The sequence below is a fragment of the Manis pentadactyla genome, chromosome 4, assembly GCF_030020395.1.
Source record: "Manis pentadactyla isolate mManPen7 chromosome 4, mManPen7.hap1, whole genome shotgun sequence".
NCBI lineage: Eukaryota > Metazoa > Chordata > Mammalia > Pholidota > Manidae > Manis > Manis pentadactyla.
Window position 1 is genome coordinate 52665695 of NC_080022.1, and position 11343 is coordinate 52677037.

At 41.1% G+C, this 11343-nt stretch overlaps 1 long non-coding RNA gene across 1 annotated transcript; it reads right to left on the minus strand.

Annotated features, from left to right (window-relative positions):
• Nucleotides 1-2867: 2867 nt before the first annotated feature.
• Nucleotides 2868-10761, minus strand: LOC130683360 (uncharacterized). Its single transcript, XR_008997027.1, has 2 exons — nucleotides 10504-10761; nucleotides 2868-5139 (listed from the first exon to the last, which is right to left on the minus strand). It is a non-coding gene; the product is annotated as an uncharacterized LOC130683360 (long non-coding RNA).
• Between the last annotated feature and the right edge of the window lie 582 nt (nucleotides 10762-11343).

An 11343-nucleotide genomic window follows, 5' to 3' on the forward strand; every position in this document is an offset into this window, starting at 1 on the left:
CTCGCTGAATTCCACAGCAAAACTCAGTGTCTCCATTGACCCACTGCCATACAGTTTGAATCCCCAAATGTATCATAATGTGTTCAAGTCAGTTTTGTGTTCTACACTGTTAAGAGTGTTATATTTCAGGAACCTTGTTGTAAAAGGTTACAGAACAACAATTAGGACTCATAAGAATAGAGACGAAAGTGGAGAAATCTATGTCACTGCCTTTGGTGATGATAGCAGCTGCATTAACTGGGCACCAAAGCAAGGGGCCAAGGGGCTTCCTGAGGGATCACTTACTTATGGTGTCTCCTGACCCTTTAAATTATAGATATTTTAGCCCTATCCCTTCAGCAAAGTCAGATTCTGATGTGGAGGCCCTCTGTGCAACTTAAGGCAAGAGTGTCTTTCCCTTTCCCCAGGCAGCAGTGATGTGTGGGAAGCATTTTGGATATGCAGTCACGAGGGTGTACCACCTAGAGGCATCTGTACTGGACAGTGGGGTTTGGCATCATCTGGGCTTGGACTTGAAGCCAGACCCTGCCGTTTCCTGCTGGATGCTGGCATGCCTCAGCTGACAAGTTTGTATGGCAGTTACTAAAAGGAGCTGCTTTTCAGAGTTGCAAACATAAGTATCCTCAAGGTACCCGTGGTAAAGAAGTATTATCTGCAGGGTGATTGTCATCTAGCATGGGTTCTCATCATTTTATTCATGTTTATCAGTCAGGGCCTTCAAATGAATATATTTCTTTCTTAGCTAAAAATGTGAATTCTGCTGCAACTTAGTTAGAGGGAGGTAGTCCAGTTGCTGAGTGGTCCCAGATGTAGTGCTCCAGGACCCCCTCCCTAACAAGTATAAAGAGATCCTATTGTGTTGAGGCTTCAAATCACCTATGTATGAGGCCAGATCGTAATAGTTTCTGAATTCAGGGAAAAATTTTTCCCCAGATAAAATAGAAAATTGCATTTCCTGACATCTCAGCCACCATCTGGGTTTCCTTCCACATGAAGTATTGTAGTTTGGCTACTGTACCCTGTTAAAACATTTACCATAATCTCTCCCTCAGGGTATTTCAAGGCCTTACCATAAAATTTACTAAGCAGAAAAATCCTTTGGGAATACAAGGAATGGTCATGGATTAGGAGAAGGATTGAAACACTTCCATTCATGACATAGGAAACCTTCCCTGGTGTGGCCTCTACACGAATATTTTATTGAGGGATTTCTTCTTTTGTTTTACTGTAAGTGTAATGTCATTTAAGTCCATCTGCCATCATTAAGTCATATTGCCATCTGCTGTAGTGTTCGTCAGGTCTGTATGGCCAAAAGAGGCTCAAGGCTTAGTTCAGATTCTCGCCTAGACATTTTGGAAATAGTCCCTTTGTTTTGATTTCAAGATGCTTACCACTAAGTTTCAGTCTTGCATCCATTCACTGTGGTCTGGTGGCAAGGAGGACCTGGGAATTTATCTGTTCCTCAAGCACATATTAAATGTGTACTGTAAGCCAGGTACTGTGCCAGACATGGGATGCAGAGAGCAGTGAGACAGGTCTCAGCCTTCAGGGTGCTCACAGTCTAGTAAAGGCCACACTTCTGATCAAGGGCCATGCTTACCTTCAGTGACGGTGCCTGCCGTCAAAGTTGAACAGTCTGAAGGGGAGGCGTGGAGCTGAATATATGTACAACTCACTCTGAGAGGATGCCCCACATTGGGCGCCAGATGTAACATGCTGCTCATCTTCTTTGGGTGAAATGAGAGAACAAAAAACACAGACAACACAGACAGACAATGGCTGCAGCCCTGCTGTGGCACAGCATCTTTATTTTTTATTTATTTTATTTTATTTTATTTTATTTTGGTATCATTAATCTACAATTACATGAAGGACATTATGTTCACTAGGCTCCCCCCCTCACCAAGTCCCCCCCACATACCCATTCACAGTCACTGTCCATCAACATAGTAAGGCAGCATCTTTATTTTTATACTGCCTTTCTCAGACCTCAGCCAAGTGCTATACTCATCTTTCCCATCTCAGGGGGGTGCAGGCCAGAAGCAGGGGAGGTGTTTTCACACATCCTCAAGGTCTCCCTATTTTCAGAGTGAGGAGTCTTGGCTCGTCTTTGAGGATAAGATATGTTTTTGTGGGCAGGTAACTTCCAAGGACTGCACCGGTTGTTCTCAAGCTTGTGCTTTCCCGTGCTGCGTTCAGACATGGGGGAAGGTGCTTTCCCATTCTGCCTACAAACATGTGAGAAGACAAAGGCCGTCCCCGACACCTCCCCCTTTTTCCTTTAATAAAACAACCAGCCTAACTCAGACTGGGTCAAGGTTTGTGCCTGTCTTAGGTTGTATGGTTGAAGTAAATCCTTACCCGTCATGGGGCTATAGTCCTGTCGACCACTCCCTGTCTTAGGTTGGTATTTACAATTCAACCATATCTTACCCATCATTGGCTACCATACTTGACTTTAGAACTTATGATTTACAAGTGGGGGGTGCCGTCTGCAATTTCAAATGATGCAGGTCTCTTAAGGCTTGTTGGATGAGTTTCCACATGCTGCGAAGGACACAAGGCCCTAGTAACAGCAATAGAAGACATAAAATGCTTAGGGTTAAGAGAGGTGTGATAGCATGCCAGAGACCATTCAGGGGTTCTTTGAACATGTCTTTTATCTGATTTAATATATCAGATGCAATTTTGGCTGCAAATAAGATATGATTTAAATGGTTCTGGGGTGACCGGGGATATAACTCCCCCTTTTAGTTTTTTTACAATTGAGCTTTAAGGATGCCATGGGCATGTTCCACAATGCCTTGGCCTTGTGGATTATATGGTATCCCAGTTTTGTGTGAAATATGCATTACATGGCTGAGATCGAACATGTCGAAAGACAGACATAACTTGAATATATATATAGGTTTTAACAAACTACTAGTTAAATTGCGTACACACATTAACAGAATAGGAATACAGATACATAACAAAGGCAGACTTACAATTACTAGTTATATCTAATGAAATTAAGAAAACTAGTTAGATAGCTTAGGCATTTGTAAAAACTTATTGACAATATGATGGATATCATCTAATTGATTTTGGGTAGTTCGAGAAAAATCAGACAAATTGAAACAGCACATTCTTGGAAATTGTTCACATCCTACATGTTCTTTTAACAGCAGACAGTCTATAGCAGAGCGATTCTGAAGCACCGCAGCTCGCACTTCTCCCAGTTCTTGGTTGAGTTCAGATAATACAGAAGCAGTCAAATTTGTTGTTTTGCTATATGCACAGGCCAGCTTAGATATCTCTTTCTGCATTCCAATGACAAGTCTAGGGACCGGCAGGAGGAACGCAGCTGCAACTGCAACAGCGGCAGGATCTCAGAGTTTCAAGTTTTCATCACAATCAGATGGCAGAGCTCGGAGAAGTCTCTTGTGCTTATATTCAGGATGTAGAGCAGGAAGAATGCTTCCCACACCACAAACACCTCGATAGTGTGAAGAAAGGGCTTGATATGTTTTGTTATTACACAAAAATACCCAACCATTTGGAGGTCTATATCCAGAAGACCATTTTCAATTGATTTGTAGAATTACAGTAAGAGGCTACATGAGTACAATCAATATATACACAGTCAGTGATTATAGTAGTACTAACAGGTAAATTTAATTAGGCATCAGGAGTAAGCGTCTTAGGGGGAAGAGTGATATTTCTGTAACATAAAACATTCAGTAATAAAATTTAGCATTATTCCTTTTGACAGCACTTTTTAGGTAAGTATATATCAGGTAAATAAGCCAAATTAGTCAAATATTTTCCTTGATGAGGAGAAGAAATTCCTCTGACATGTTCCAGGGGCCCTCTGGAAAATATCAGAGTTAATTAGAAGTAAAAATACTTTTTAAAATTTGGTCTTGGGAAGTTGTCAAAAGTTTTTAAGGCACTTGCCTAAATAGAATTATAGTTATTAAATAACACTTATTATTTAACCAGAATGATAAAAGCAAAGGCAGGTTACATAGTTAACAACACTTAGTTTACTGTCTTTTTAATATTAAGATCTCATTTTCTTAAATACTCAGACAATTCATTGAGACTTTAAGCATAAGAAACTGTTTTGATAAAACAATTAGAGAACCCTTTGCAATCTTTCAATATTAAGAGCAGACTAATGGTTAAAGAAAACTTTGTCTTTCCAACTGAAAACAAAACTCCAATTTTGCTGTGTACTTAACATCAAGACTCACTTGCTTTAACTTCACATAGCATGACCATATCAACTCCACAAGCTTTCCACAACCTTCCTCTTACATTCAGTGTTCTCCCCCTTTAAATAAATAGCTGTACTTTAGAACAATTACCTTCTTTTACCCTCAACAAAACAAATTTCCATTCTTTATACTTTCTCTTATTAAAACACACATCTTTAACATACCAAAATATTTTCCTTATTATATTAAGTAGTTTTCATTAGAACTTAAAACCATTTGATACTTTAACCTTCAGTGAACACTGAAAAATAGGCCACTGTAAACTGTTACACCAGCATTCTTCAGATTGATACATTTATGAACATATTTTATCATTTTTGGCAACTGTCTTACAGCACAATTTCTCATTAAGCACAAAATATGTCTATATAACTTAGCAAACTTTAAGAATTTTGGTTACCACAAAAATTCTCAGGCTGTTTGCAGATATATACACTGTTATACATTAATACAGTATTATGATTAAAAAGTTTATTTGCTGCACTTGTTTACTTATTTTTAGCAACCATGCTAGGTCACTTACAAAACTTTCACTACACATCAAAGTCAAGCTTTTCTTCAAGCATCTTCTTGAAATATTTAACAGGTAACATCAACTTAAATGACTTAAAGTAAACTCTGGCAGCTGATAACTATAAGGACATGTCCATTTCAGTTAAGCTTAAATTAGCATAAATGCTTAATATTTTTTATTAGATTTTCTGGAAATTTTAGAATGCCCAATTTTCACAAGCACTTGTCTTTAAATCACTTTTATTAATACCCTCCAGAGGTGGAAAACATTTTTTAATTTACACACTTAGACACACAAACATACAGACCAAGACATAATGACTACAGTTAGCAACGCTTTTCATATAAAAACATATACACAGGACTCTCTTGTCCCCCCCTGGCGTGAGCCGGGAGCTCTGTCCCTTCACTTTATCTCTAAATAAAAGCCTGTACCTTGCTCTCCTACCTTGACTGTTTGTGAAGCTCATTCTTCGGCTCTGCAAACAAGAACCCCGGCATCATCTTTGGGGGCTCATCCAGGATAACTTCGGAGGTGAGTATTGGCATCCAAGCCTGCCTTTTCTTTCACTGTCCTTATAGAAGGAAGCCGTCTATGGCACACAAAATCGGGCGCTTGTCAGCCACTTAAATGGGACTAGCCTGGCTGCCAATCTCAAAGTCTCGAGCGACAGGTTCCCCTGCGTCTCCCTCAGTGGATCCCCCGTCTCCCTTGGGAACCGGAATGTCAGCTGAGTGGAGGCCAGGATTCCCTTTCAGAGGCATCTCCTCAGATACGAGGGACTGAGGAAAGCCATGGGCAACTGCGAGCATCTAGGCTGAGGCTACACTTCAGTGGCTTCTCAAAGGCCCGCGTGTCTGGAATCAGACCCCAACAGCCCAATTGGGTATCCGTGAGGAGTGCCTCTGTCTCTGCCTATGACTTCCAGCCTGCTTCTTCAGGCTGCCCTGGCCTCAGTGAGGCAGGGGGCGTTCCTAACTCCCTTCTAACTTCATCAATTTCACGGAACCCGATGCTCACCACCGCAAGGTAGGAGATCCACGCTCCGCTCTTATTCCTGACTAAGTGCTGTACTTTTTGTCTCATAAAAATGTGTCTGGGCACCTGTTAGCCACTTAAAAGACGATTAGCGTCGGCTACCAGTCTTAAGTCTAGGGCGAAAGGTTTCCTGGTGTCTTCCACTCCTTGATCCCCCGCCTCCAGACAGATGGGAATGTCGGAGAGTGGCTGAGCTGATTTCCTACTTTCCTATCCTAATCTGCGGACTCCAAGGGCAGACCGGACTAGTAGACAGTGGTCCTTGGATCTCGGCTCTGGCTGACTGATCCGGTGGTGCTGAGTGAACCTCCGGCTAGGCTGCTGCATATGCAAGAGTCGCAGATGACCCCTGACCTCTTGTCTCAGTGATCAGATTTGTTATAGTGGGTGACTGGTGAGTAAATTTCCAGGCAGTGGCAGAAACTGGTGTTTGAGTGTATAGCCCCCTCCCCCCCATTAATGTCCATGGCAGCTCCTGATTTTTATTTCTGGCCTTAGAAAAAGTTCCCTAGCTCTCCATTCAAAGCAGGCCTCTTAGGCCTGTGCCACTTTCTCCTGTGTAGGTAAATGAAGTCTGTAAAGTAATCAAGCTGAAATCTGAGACCAACATGTAAATGGCTCTATTCTGTTGATCTCCTTTCCTTACAGGCAGTCGTCCTGGGGCTAGGCATTTCCTTTTCTGCAGCCCCAGGAAAGCAAAACAGGCTTGTGACTCAGATCAGGGCTCTGGCAGCAAGAAGTCACACAGTCCCTGCACTTATCAGATAGGCAGGGAGCGCTCAAGGAAAACTTGTGCAGAGAAAACTAGGGAAACTCCCAAAAGGCATAAGTAGGAGGACACTGGTAAGGTCCCACTAAATCCAGAGCTCCGAGGTGACTCTTGCTTAGTGGGAAGGCAAGAGGGGAATCAAGGCAAGGTGCAGGCCACGCTGGTAAGGAGTGGTTAAGTCCAGTAGGCCTGGCAGAGGGGTTAACTGACCACTATCACCTCAGCTCCAAGGCGAGGGGACTCCCTCACAGAGAGAGAGGCTGACCAGGTGCTGGACACCTGTCTTTCTCTCTCTCTTTCAGATGGGAGCATCCTCTTCAAGGTTAAATTCAGACACGCCTCTGGCATGCATTCTGAGGAACTGGGAGCAATTTTGATCCCCAGACCCTGAAAAGGAAAAAGTGCTTTATCTTCTGCACACAAGCCTGGCCTCAATACAAACTCTGATGGAGAGGCTTGGCCCCTGAGAGAAGTACACAATATAAGGTTATGCAGCTAAATTTATTTTAATGCAAGGAAGGAAAATAGTCAACAGTCCTGTAGACTATAATGTGAAACTAGTTTTCTAAATTATTTTGGTGGAAATCTATTCTACTTATTGGGTTCCTTATCTTCAAAAATTAAGAAGTTTTTAAACTAGACTCCCTGAAACAGAAAAAATGTGTCTTCTGCAATACAGCCTGGCTTTAAACAACTGGAGCTAGAACTGTGCTTGCATTTCATTTCCAGCCCCCTGGACACACGGTCCCTATCAGTTCAGAACCTTCATCGGCCCTGTTAGTCTGGGGCCATCTAAACCTTAACCCAGTTATATAAACTGCTTGCCTGTAGAGTGTATTCTTGAAAACTGAAATACTTTTAGTCAAATAAGCTAAAAAGAAAGGCAATTGGATATCAGTAACTCAAGTCTCTGTGTCAGTTTATCTGTCTGTGTATATGTTCTTTTTACTGTAGTCGTTATGTCTCTGTATGTTTGTGTGTCTAAGCATGTAAATGAAAGATTTTTCTACCTCCGGATGGTATTAATGAAATTGATTTAAAGATAAGTGCTTGTGAAGATTGGGCATTCTAAAACTTCCAGAGAATTCTAATGTAAAACATTAAGTATTAATGCTAATTTAAGTTGAACTGAAACGGACATGTCCTTATGGTTATCAGCTGCCTAAGTTTACCTAAAGTCATGTAAGTTGATGTTATCTGCTAAATCTTTCAAGAATAAAATGCTTAGAGGCTTGACTTTGTCTAATATTCAGTAAAGGTTTTGTAAGTAGTCTAGCAGAGTTGTTAAGAATGAGTAAACTAAATGTAGCAAGTGAACTTCTTAATAATTATTGTGTGTTACAGTGTGTATACCTACCTACGCCTGAGAATCTTTGTGGTAATCTAAAACCTTAAAGTTTTGCTAAGTTAAGAAGATATACTTTGTATTTAGTGAGAAATTGTGCTGTAAAGCTCATAGTTACAGAAATTATAAAATGTTCATAAATTTGTCAATCTAAAGAATGCTAGTGTAACAGTTTACAATAGCCTGCTTCTCAGTGTTTACTAAACATTAAGATACCTAATAGTTTTAAATTCTAATAGTTAACTCTGATATTTTCCAGAGGGCCCCTGGAACATGTCAGAAGAATTTTTTTCTCATTTTAGAAAGTATTTGGCTAATTTGCCTTATATAATTTCCTGCTTAATTACCTGGAAAGCACTGTCAAAGGGAATGATGCTAAACTTTGTTACTGAATGTTTTGTGTTACAGAAATATCAGAATTTCCTTATGTCAACTGTCTTACAGTAAGCTCTTGTTAGGTCTTTAACCATTGTCATTTGTAAGTCTTTTGTCATTTATAGTCACTGTTTTATTACTCCTAAACTAGTAAAGAACTAGATTTCAGCAGAATAAGTATTGGTTACATAGGATTAAGTAAACTAAGGAAGATGATTTTGTGGCTTTTTGTTTCAAATGTTGCTCAAAAAGGTGTTTAAAGCTTTTTTCTCTTAAGCTGACTGACAACAGTTTTGTAAATGACAATACCTTTATAAGCAGAATTGAAACATTTATCTTTCTCTCTACCTGACCCCTCAAGAATTTAAAAGCTTTCAGTATTTTTATATTTCATGGCAGTATGTTTATTTGCATAAGTTCAATAAGAACCTGCTTTCCTTGTAAGAGGACCAATTAAAAACACTGGTTATATTACCAAGACTTTGACTGGAATGTCATACCTGAGAGACATGTGTGTAAGCTCAGATATGAACAGCTTTAAGGAACTAAAGTTGACTTTATATAGCCAACAAAGCCCCTTGAAAGAACTGGCCTGGTACCTTGCTTACAGAGTTCCCAGCAGCCTTACAGGTGAGTAAGGAAGGTAACTTCCTGGCAGGTGCAGGAACCTCAGGATGTCTTGGACCTCGAGAAGAGAGGAATTCACCCAAATCTACAGGTACTGCAGGCAAAACCTGATGGCAAGTCTTACTTGGCTTTCTGGCCTGGAGAGGCCTTTAAAAGTTCAATCTGAAATTCCTTACAAAAAGTTCCAGCAAAGCACATTTAAAAGAGCCTATGTAATCAATTGCTTTTCTTGCTGCACTTATGCAAATAATAAAGCCAAGTGTTTATTTTCTTAATCTGGTTACTTCTAATAAAAATGAGGGTGATTTTGGAGAAAAGTATTTTTTCAATAATGCAGCCTTATCCATACTAAATCCTAATACTAGTCATTGAGACATAAACTAGATTCAGAATTTTAGCTTCTTCAAAATATCTGGCTATGATTCTCTAGATATTTTAGTTTTCTCTTATCATTGCAATTAAAGTTTTACTATCTCTAGTTCTCATATTCAGCCATGCATTCTTAATCTCATCAAGTTTGTCCTTCCAGAATGGAAAATCCAACTTCAGATGTTGCTACTTAACATAATAACACAATTTGTTCTATCTTGCCTAGAAGCCACAAAACTGCAAATGGAGATAGAACCTGAAATAAAAGTGCCCACCTTCTGAGGCCTTCTCAACTGTCCACTAATGGAGATCTAGCTGCACCCCTTACTGCGCCTCCTCTCAGCATGAAGCAGCCAGAGAGGTCATCTCCGCCTTTCCCTAGCAGCAGCTAGGGTCTCTATCTGTAGAGAGGGGAATGAGACAGGGACCATAAATGTAGTCAGAATAGGGTGAGGGCCTCCGGAGGGGGCAGGGCAGGATATTTGCAGTCAGAGCAATGTAACTACATGCAAGGAAACCCCCCTGCTAAAATTCGATGTTAAACATTGAGCTCTAGAATCATTCTTCAGTGAAATCAGTTAATGTTCCCCAGATAAAGAAGAGTAGCACATGTTGTATTATGCTGAACATTTGTAATCATGTGTAAGGTTCTCTTTAGCATACTAAAAGGCCCAGGCCTCTGTACTGTCTTTCCACCTTCAGATCTGATGAATGATTTTGCAAACTAGGCAGCTAATTTAGCAAGTAAGCCCAGGCATAAACAACACAGTAAAAGGCAGGAAGCATTCCACCTTAAAGATAAGATTGCATTTTAATACCCCGGAAGTTAAAAAGTTAGAAATTCTTAACTTACTCTTTAGCAAACAATACCTCAGCCCACCTTGTGGGGCTGAGCAGGTGGCCTTGTTTCCTGTGTCCCCAGACCAAGATGCTGGTATCTCAGGGAGAAATCATCAGAAGAAGTTGCTTGTGTTAAGTTAATTCTAAATATTCAGGGACCGCTTAACAAGTCCACACCCCTGAGTTTTTTTCATGTTCTTGAAAAATCCTCAGCTGCCTATAAAACCCCCTAGACAACGCACCACTATGGACTCTCTTGTCCCCTCCTGGCATGAGCCGGGAGCTCTGTCCCTTCACTTTATCTCTAAATAAAAGCCTGTACCTTGCTCTCCTACATAAAAAAAAAAAATACATATACACAGACAAACTGACATAAAGATTTGAGTTTCTAATATTCAATTGCCTTCTTTCTTCTTAGTTTATTTGATTAAAAGTACGTCAGTTTTCATGAATACACTCTAAGGGCAAGCAGTTTACATAACTGGGTTAAGGTTTAGACGGCTTCCGTCCAGGGGGCTTTGTGCTGCGCATCCGCAGCATATGCTTAAGTATCTGTGCAAATAGGACTCAGCTGTTTCCGGCCCCCATGATACTCTCGGAGGTTAAATGATTCACTGCCCCTCACCTGTTTTGTGGGCGCACTGTTATTCCGCGGCGGCTCTCACGTTCTCCTCCGTACTTCAGCTCCCTGTACGGGCGTCACTTGACGGTATCTGCCGTCGAAGTCGAACAGTCTGAAGGAGAGGCGTGGAGCTGAATATATGTACAACTCACTCTGAGAGGACGCCCCACATTGGGCGCCAGATATAACGTGCCGCTCATCTTCTTTGGGTGAAATGAGAGAACAAAAAACACAGACAACATCGACAGACAGACAATGGCTGCAGCCCCGATGTGGCGCAGCACCTTTATTTTTATACTGCCTTTCTCGGACCTCAGCCAAGTGCTATACTCATCTTTCCCATCTCAGGGGGGTGCAGGCCAGAAGCAGGGGAGGTGTTTTCACACATCCTCAAGGTCTCCCTATTTTCAGAGTGAGGAGTCTTGGCTCGTCTTCGAGGACAAGATATGTTTTTGTGGGCAGATAACTTCCAAGGACTGCACCGGTTGTTCTCAAGCTTGTGCTTTCCCATGCTGCATTCAGACATGGGGGAAGGTGCTTTCCCATTCTGCCTACAAACATGTGAGAAGACAAAGGCCGTCC